Raw genomic sequence first — 9,334 nt, 5'->3', positions numbered from 1 at the left:
GCTGAAACTCTAATATTTTGGCCACCTGATGCGAAGAACTGACTCATTGGAAAAGACCCTGATGCTGGGAAAGATTGAAGGCGGGAGGAGAAGGGGACCACAGAGGATATGATGGTCAGATGGCTTCACCGACTTGATGGACATGAGTTTGGTTAGGTTCTGGGAGTTGTTGATGGACAGGGAAGCCTGCTGCAGCCCGTGGGGTCACAAAGAGTCAGACACGACTGAGTGACTGAACTGAACTGACAGAGCAACAGGAATGGAGACACTGAAAAGCTTTTGTATTGTTTTTAATGCAGACATAACAACAGGACTGAAGCTCAAGGACGCAGTGAAGGGTGCTGAGGTCAAGAGCTACCGTGCATCACTGGGAACAGTCACAATTGCTCTGGCGACAAGTTGCTGGCATCTCTTTGCTCTTGCATGGCATCACTGGATATGGGCTGCTGGTCAGGTTAAGCAGCTATTGATGTGGCTGCCAGGAGGACTCATCTTCAATTAACAATGGTTTGGCTATAAAACCCACAACTTGAGCTGGTCTGAAAAGAGGCTATGATCTTAAAGTGCACCTTGAGAAGCTACCATCATTAGCCATTGCTGAAGGACACCACCATGAGCAGGAGAGAGAGTTCAGCTGGGAAGATGTGCCCCCCTCCCCAGCCTCGTCGCACTGTGACCCACTGGGAAATGGCACCCAGGGAAGCAAGAAGATGTTCTTTCTAAAAAGTATTTATTTATGTGTTTATTTTTGGCTGTGTTGGGTCTTCGTTGATATGTGGGCTTTCTTAGTTGCGGTGAGCAGAGGCTACTCTTTGTTGTGGGGCATGAGCTTCTCATTGTGGTGGCTCCTCTAGTTGCAGAACACCGGCTCTAGAACACAGGCTCAGTAGCTGTGGCCCACAGGATTAGTTGCATGTGGAATCTTCCAGGACGAAGGATTGAACCCATGTCTCCTGCACTGGCAGGCGGATTCCTATCCACTGAGCCACCAGGGAAGTCCCAAGAAAATGTTCTTTTATGGTCATTTTCATTCTGGAAAAAAACGATGGACAATTTGCCAAGGAAATCTGTTGAGTTTGATGATCCTCATATTTTAAGATGAAGGCTCAGATCAGTTCCTGAGGTTTGAACTGTAAGCAGCCTTAGAAAACTCAGTGAAGATTGTGGCCAGAGCACAGTTTATAAAGGTTTGCTCATGGATAAGAAGCTTCCATCTGATGTAAATCTTTTCAAAGAAAAGACCAGTTATCATGTGTAAAATAGATAAATAGTGGGAAGCTGCTATATAACACAGGGAGTCCAGCCTTATGCTCTGTGATGACCTAGAGGGATGGGATGGGGAAGGGGAAGGAGACTCAAGAGGGAGAGAGGGGAGATATATATATATACACACACACACATCTATGTATATGACTGATTTGTGTTGTTGTATGGCAAAAAGCAACACAACATTGTAAAGCAATTTTCCTCAAATTAAAAATAAATTTTAAAAAAAGAAAAAAAAGACAGGTATTTGGAAATGCTTGGAGAAGGCAATGGCAACCCACTCCAGTATTCTTGCCTGGAAAATCCCATAGACAGAGAAACCTGTAGGCTACAGTCCATGGGGTCGCAAAGAGGCAGATACAACTGAGCGACCTCACTTTCTCTTTCTTTCCGTCACTGTGTTGTTTCAGTGAGACTGTACATTTTAATTTACCCTTAGTTGTGCTCCATGTGGCAAAGGAAAGGCCTCAAGGAGAGTGGACAAACATCAAAAACTTTAAAAATGTTTAAATATCAAAGGGTGGATGAATAACCCATTGTAGTATGATTAGGCATAAAACAGAGTAATTAAATACAATGAAGGAAGATATATGGTAATTTAAGCTAACTAAAAAGGAAGAGGAGATGCTCTTTCTTCAACTATAAAATTATCAATGAAGAAATTTTCATGAGCACCATCTGTTGAGATATTTAATATTAAGCTAGATAAATAAGTCAAAAATACTTTGTCCTCTAATTAGAGGACAAACCCAAACTGAGTCACAGAAAATCCTGAGATATATACAATCATTACTTTTTTACTTGGGAACATGAGATCTTCAAAACTTGGAATTGCCATTAGCTTATAAAGAGCTGCTCTGAGGTCCACTACATAACTTCGGGGTAAGAGAAGAGTTTTTCTAGTAAAACTAGTGTATCTCTCAAATATAATCAAGGAAACCAGCATGCTTCCAAAAATCTAAAAAAATAAGAAGAAACGTCATTGAAATTGATGATGGTATTGATTACTGATGATCCTGTCATGCAGTTTTGGCCCACTGACCTCTGCCCTGTAAGTCCTATTTCTTAGGTGCTTTACTATAATATTTGGAGGGAATGTAGCTATGAGGATTCTAGTTGTTAGATGGGTGGTTTCCTCTGAAGGCATCAATGCTCCTCTCCAATATTTCCAGTTGCTTTCCTTCCAGACAGTCCAAGAATTGTTCCCTGCTCCTCGCGGTCTAGTTGTGGCTGCATGACTTGCTTTGGCAGAGCTGTGAGTGGAGGTGGCATGTGTTACTTCAGGAGGGTCTTCCCCTGTCCCCACAATCAAAGCAAGGTATTGACTGTGGAGGCGGCTCCAAGCCACCTTGCAGAGGAAGCACCTGCAGTGGCCTTTGTGGGAACAAGAACAACAGCTCTGTTGCTTTTAAGCCCCAAGTCTTGGAGATATCACAGCAGCATTGCCAAGTCTTATTCTGGTACAAATCCCAAGAGTAAATTAACCAAATTTCTGGCTGTAAGTCAAGCTCCACTAAGTGTAGTTAGTATAAATCAGTTTCCCAATGCCTCATCAATCTTGGGACAATTGAAAACATGAAATGTCTAAATTTTGCAAGTTAAAGAACAGGTTCTGGAGCTGCAGAGACACTGCTGAGGTTAAATTCTGGAAGAATCAGTCTTGTCCTGTCAATGTTCTTCAAAAAGAGGATCAAGAGAGGCTGCAGACCTGAGCTCAGGGAAGGCTCCTGACCACGAATGGAGGAGAACCACACACCTTCTGTCCAAAACAACTCCACACAATGCAAGGCGGCATCACTCCACCCCTAGCTGGCTCTGGGCAGAGTTAGCCCCAGTCAGAAAACTGGTTGACATCCAGGTTACATTTGATAGTCTTTAAGTGAAAGTGAAAATCTCTGTCATGTCTGACTCTTCGCGACCCCATGGACTATACAGTCCATGGAATTCTCCAGGCCAGAATACTGGAGTGGGTAGCCTTTTCCCTCTCCAGGAGATCTTCCCAACCCAGGGATTGAACCCAGGTTTCCTGCAATGCAGGCAGATTTTTTACCAGCTGAGCCATAAGGGAAGCCCAAGAATACTGGAGTGGGTAGCCTATCCCTTCTCCTGCAGATCTTCCCAACCCAAGGATTGAACCCAGGTCTCCCGCATTGCAGGTGGATTCTTTACCAGCTGAGCTACCAAAGTACAGTAGACTCAGGCTTAGTTTTTTGTTTGTGTTTTGTTTATATACAACCCTCTGCATTAATTATTATACAATTGGTAATGTGAAAATCCAAGCTAAACCACAGGAAGGAAAAAATTGTATATGCAGGTGTCCAGCTACTAAATCATTTTGCCCCTAAGAAACTACCAAACCCCTGACAATGGAAGAGAGATGGGGGTAATGATAACCTACTAGTAGCTGTGTTTATTGTTTCAGGGACCAACACCCCCAACCCAAGACCTGATCATGCAGTGACAAAGAACTTGGAGACTTATGCTCAGTGAGAAATGCAGACATAGAAGACCTCCTATGTGTGAACATTAATATGAAATGTCCAGAATATGGAAATCCATAGAGACGAAAGCAGACAAGAGATTTGCGGTAGAATCACTGTTGGCTGGATTTGAATCTCAGCGGGACCCACATTCCTGGAACACATCTCTCTGAGTCAGTATTTCCTGCTGTGATCTCAGGGGCCACCTCTCCCTCCTGGAACCCTGGTCACCATTCCCTCAAATCTGGGAACACACTGCAGTGCAGCTGGGGGGTTATTTGCCAATCTCACCACTCTCAGGGATTCCACGTTGCAGCCCTAAATGAGAGGAGGGAAGTTCACCTTTATTATTTTTTTTCCATTTTTAAAAATTATTTTAGTATAATTGCTTTACAGGGTTGTGTTAATTTCCTGCTGTACAAAGAAGTGAATCAGCCATATGTATACATGTATCTCCTCCCTCTTGAAACTCCCTCCCCCCGCCCCCATCCCACCCCTCTAGGGCATCACAGAACACCAGGCTGAGCTCCCTATGCTATATAGCAGCCTCCCTCCAGCTCCACACCAGGCCAAGTGGCCTTATTGTTGGCCTGAATTTTTTCCCCTAGTAGAGTTGATCCTGCCAGCACCATTAATCTGTTCCTAAACCACGTGTTGGCCCACGGACGATGTTCATCTGTCTTTACCCATGCGACACAGTTCCTTCCTCTATTAAAACTAATATTTTAATTGCAAAGAGGCTCTGCCTGGAAGTCCTTCCAACGCCCCGGGCTCTCTGCCTGCACTTTTAATCTGGTAGGACTTGTCTGACCACAAGAAACTCTTAGAGCCTCAGGGAGGCTGAGCAGGTCTCACTGAGGCAGGAAAAAAGGAGACTGTTCTAAATAAACTATCAGGAGGCCTCCTGCCCATAAACACATTCTGGCTCCCTCAAACACTGAGGCAGGCTCTTTGCCGGGCACAAGTGAAGTTCGTGCCCAGAGCCTTTGGTTAGACTCATCCTGGCCAATTGTTACCTATAAGCTCTGGAAATCAGCGTCTGGGTAAGAGGAACGAGAGGCCACCTGTCCACGTCCGGCTTCTCACCCAGTCCTGCAAAACAGCGTGGCAGCCTGCAGTGAGCAAATGGACAGATGGACAGAGGAAGGCCTGCTGGGCTCCTGTCCAGCATGCTAGAGCTTGGGATAGGCAGGGAGCGGGTTTCCCTTCACCTCCCTGTATTTGATGTGGTCTTCATCTCCCAGGAAGTCACCCTGGGACCCCAGGGAAGCTGCACGGCAACGGGGAAGGGGCAGCCCCAGCTGTGGGGAGAGCAGGCTGAGATGGAGGTTGTGCTGCAAGTTTGGGGAAAGGGTCAGACGGATCCTACTGACTCGAAAGGCAAGAAGATGCTCGGAAGGTCAAGGTAGCAACGACCAGATCTCTTGAGTTGGGGCGGATTTGCCTCTCCTCCCTCCCACAGTTTGGCCTCCCAGAGTCACGCGTCTGGGAGTGAACCCCAGAATCAAGGGCAAGCGAGGTTCAGAATGGCAAGTGAAGCTCAGGGTTGTTGTCTGGCCATGCCTCCCTCCATGTGAAATCGCTCTCTTGGGGATAGAGTCTACATGGCTGGGACCCTCTTGAAGAAGCTCCTCTGACACCTAGAGAAAGTGGGAAGGCCTGGGGAGAGCATCCAGGGCTGATGGCAGGCTGCCCAGCACTCACCGTAACTCAGGGTGCTTGGGCTTGAGTTTCAGTATCCAGGAAACCACGGGGCTACCCCTTCACAGGTGCAGCTTCCTGTCTGTGCACCCAAACTCAGGCTATCCTACTGAATTAAGCTGAAAATTGCTTCGTTTAATCATTAACCTGGCAGCAGAGTTGTACTTAAGCTTCCAGAGGGAATCGCCAGCCTTATGGTAAACACAGATTCATCACAAAGAATTTTCCACGCTTTGTGATGGAGGGCAAATTCCACCTTCACTCCCGTCACTTGTAAATAAGTTTTCCCACCTATCGGAGCAGAAATGCTCTGGCTGATTCATGTTGAGGTTTGACAGAAAACAACAAAATTCTGTAAAGCAATTAGCTTTCAATAAAAAAATTAAAAACAAAAGAAAGCCAATTATTTTTTTAAAAAAGCACTTCTGAAGAGTTTAAGACTTTATTCTGACTTAACTGGTTGGGAAAGCAATATTGGGGGTTTTGACGGTCCGTTTGATCTCATTATCTGAGTCTATAATCTAAAGATGTGGACGAACATTTACTATGAACGGTTAGATGCCCCGGAAATGCTCCGCTGAGCATGTCCGTGAACTATGTTAATTATTTACTAGTCTTAACAGGTTTCTCTTTAACAGTTTACTTGTTAGAGATCATTGCCAGCTCAGCTGTGGGTCTGGGTTGAGGCATTTGTTCCCAGAGGCTCACCTGGGTAGAAGGAACCACCAAGCCTTGCCAACATCCCCGAAGGCCTTTGACTTCGTCTCGTTTGTCTGGCCACTGAACCGGCAGCAGAAGGCCCTCACCTCTTCTCCAGTGGCAGAGGCAAGTCAACCCCCAATTTCTTCCTGGAAGCAGCTCAGGGAGTCTTCTCACGGTGGGTCATCCGGTCACATACAACCCTTTGTACATAGCGGCCACTCGGCCTGAGCCCTGCCCCTAGATGGAAGAGAGCATGCTAGAACGTGATCAGGGGCTTCCCTGGTGGCTCAGTGGTAAAGAATCCACCTGCCGATGCAGGAGTTATGAGTTCGGTCCCTGGTCCAGGAAGATCCCGCGTGTCGTCCCCAGCTAAGCCGCTGCTCCACAACTATTGAACCTCTGCTCTAGAGCCTGGGAGCTGCAACTACTGAAGCCCACACACCCTAGAGCCCGTGGCTCCTCAACAAGAGAGGCCACCCCAGTGAGAAGCCCACACACTTGGAGAGCAGCCCCCACGGCAACTAGAGGAAAGCCCATGCAACAGCACAGACCGGGCACAGCCAGAAAGAACGAACACGAACGGCAGCACGGCACACATCTCACAAGTACCACACTGGGTATTTTGCTAGAACCTTCTCTCCCAAGATTCCTTCCTCCTCCCACCAGTCCTGTGAGAGAATCAGTGCAGCCTCCGAGGCCAAGGGGGTGACGTAACCCCCTCAGTGCCCACCTTCCCCTGGGCAGCACGGCTGTCTCTTCTCCTTGCAGTGACCTTCTGGCTGGCTTTCGCTGACCTTGGGGACAGCACGCACTCCTGCACGTTAGAAAGTCTCCTTTAATGTCTGTGGAGGTGATGAACGTCTGCAGAACTCTGAACACACACGACAGCCTGTTTAACAAGAAGCAGAAACTGGAGGAAGGATGTGGTCTTCCCCGGCCGGAGTGAATCAGGCTCTGGGCCGGGTGCCTCATCCTGAGTCACCGGGACGCTCCCTGCTGTTTTCTCATCAGCTGTGGGGCCTGTGAAACACATTGATGGTTTCCTTTCCTGAGCTCAGCAGAGGCTCTGGCTCAGGTCTCCACAGTTTTGTAGAAAAGACTTCAATGTGTAATGAGTCCAGTGTATAAAATTTCTCTTTTTATAGCTGGCCCAGCAAATCGTAAGATCCTTCAAGGAGAAGGTGAAATGTGAACTGCAACGTGCTTCACTGGTCCTGTGTTCTTTTAAGCTTCAGCCAACAAAGTAGCTAAGGATGCTGCTGGTAAACGCATTGAAACCTTTGCTGCAGGACCGCTGATTATTCTCGAATGTCTCCTCTGCCCAGATACCTTCCTGCTCCACCCGCCTCCTTGCGGAAACCAAAGCAGTCAGCTGTCACAGGAGCCAAACCACAACTTCTACGGCCCATCCCGTCCTAACACAATTTTTGTGGCCCTGGTTATAGGGTGAATTGTATGGCCCACCTTCACCCGTACAAATTCACATGGTAAAGCCTTAATCCCCAGGACCTCAGAATGTGACTGTATTTGGAAAAAGAAAAAAAAAATTATTTTTGGCCATGCTGGGTCTTCGTTGCTGCCCGTGGGCTTTCTCTAGTCCCAGTGTGCTGGCTTCTCATTTCAGTGGCTTCACTTGTTGGAGAGCAAGGGATGTAGGCAGAGCGCGTGGGCTCAGGAGTTGTGGTGCATGGGCTTAGCTGCCCTACAGTGCTTGGAATCTTCCAGGACCAGGGACCGAACCCCTGCATTGACAGGCAGACTCTCAACCCCTGGACCACCAGGGAAGTCCCTGGAGATAGAGCCTTTAGTAAGGTAATTAAAGTGAAATGAGGCCACAAGGATGACCCCAATCCTATCTTACCACTGTCCTTGTAAGAACACATAAAGACACACAGAGACATCAGGGGTGTGCGTACTCACAGAGGAAAGACCGTGTGAAGCATCAGCGAGAGGGCGGCTATCTACAATCCTAGGAGAGAGGCCTCAGAGAACACTGACCCTGCTGACACCTTGTTCTTGGACTTCCAGCCCCAGAACTGTGAGAAAATGTCAGTCAAGTCAGCCACCCAGATATTTTGTTATGACATCCCAGGCAAACTAATACAGACACTAAAAAAATTCACTCTTTTTCTGATGTGAACAAAAAACAAAACTTAAAATATCTTTGACTCTAAAAGTTTATTTCCTTCTGAGTTTAAAAGAAATTGCACTATTTTTGTGGGCCCCCTGGTGTATGATGAGCTTTGAGCAAGCTCCGCTTGTGCCTGATGGAGAAGCCGGCCCTGCCGTTATCCAGGGCACCTGGACCACTCTTCACTGAAGCCAGTTTTCCCACTGACGCTGGGTTTCTCCCAGGGATCCCTGCACAACAGCTCACATTTTATTATGACCCCAAGCCAGGCTACTGGGATCAATGTGCTTTGCCATTTCATAATCCAGCCTCCCCCGAGAATCTTCGAGGGGTGAGGCAATTTAGAAGCACCTTGATAAACACCAATTTAATAATCAGCAATGAGGCCTCAGGTAACGATTCATAGTCAGAACAATGTCATCCCTAGGTGACTGCGCCCCAGCAGTGGGCAGTCTCTCAAGCCCCTTGATTAAACTCATGGATGCATTTGAAATCGAAATAGGATTCCAGAGGTGGAAATGACTTGTAAGAGGTCACAGAGAGCATTTCATTTACCATGATGCAATTATACAAATTTTATGCATGACTTCGATAAGACAGGAAGGTTATTTATTAAATCAAGAAGCCACTTGAGTTCTCTTTATTAGTAATACATTGACATTGTCCCGCAGCTGGGCAGGGCTTAGCCAGGTCTGTGGCCAAAAGCAAGAGGATTCTGCAGTGAAGTATGGGCTCACCCAGGGTAGAAGCGGGTGGACATGTCGGCTGTGGGAGGTATCTGTAAGAACACAGAGGCACAAAACAGGCTAACACACTCAAGGCAGGCACGTGGGTGCAGATGAGTCCACGGTGCAGGAGGAGAGAGGGTTCAAAGGCAGAAGGGGACAGACTGGTCCTAAGGGGGCTGTTAAGGTTTCCATGGGGATAAGCTTCTCAGAGTCCATTCCCAGGAAATCCTGACGTTTCCAGAACAGGAAATCTGAACCCATGTGTGGTGGGCTGAAATATACCCACCCACCCCCTTGCCGCCCGCCAAAGAAAAAGATGTCTATGA

General features: G+C 47.2%; 1 long non-coding RNA gene across 1 annotated transcript; it reads right to left on the bottom strand.

The window, feature by feature from the left end:
• Positions 1-979: 979 nt before the first annotated feature.
• On the bottom strand, positions 980-5,547 carry LOC122678185. The gene is made up of 3 exons (XR_006336018.1): positions 5,451-5,547; positions 4,763-4,838; positions 980-1,032 (listed from the first exon to the last, which is right to left on the bottom strand). It is a non-coding gene; the product is annotated as an uncharacterized LOC122678185 (long non-coding RNA).
• Between the last annotated feature and the right edge of the window lie 3,787 nt (positions 5,548-9,334).

The sequence above is a fragment of the Cervus elaphus genome, chromosome 20 (genome assembly GCF_910594005.1).
Source record: "Cervus elaphus chromosome 20, mCerEla1.1, whole genome shotgun sequence".
Classification (NCBI taxonomy): Eukaryota; Metazoa; Chordata; class Mammalia; order Artiodactyla; family Cervidae; genus Cervus; species Cervus elaphus.
The sequence above is the reverse complement of the archived record's forward strand: the minus strand, read 5'-3'. Positions and strand labels throughout refer to the sequence as shown.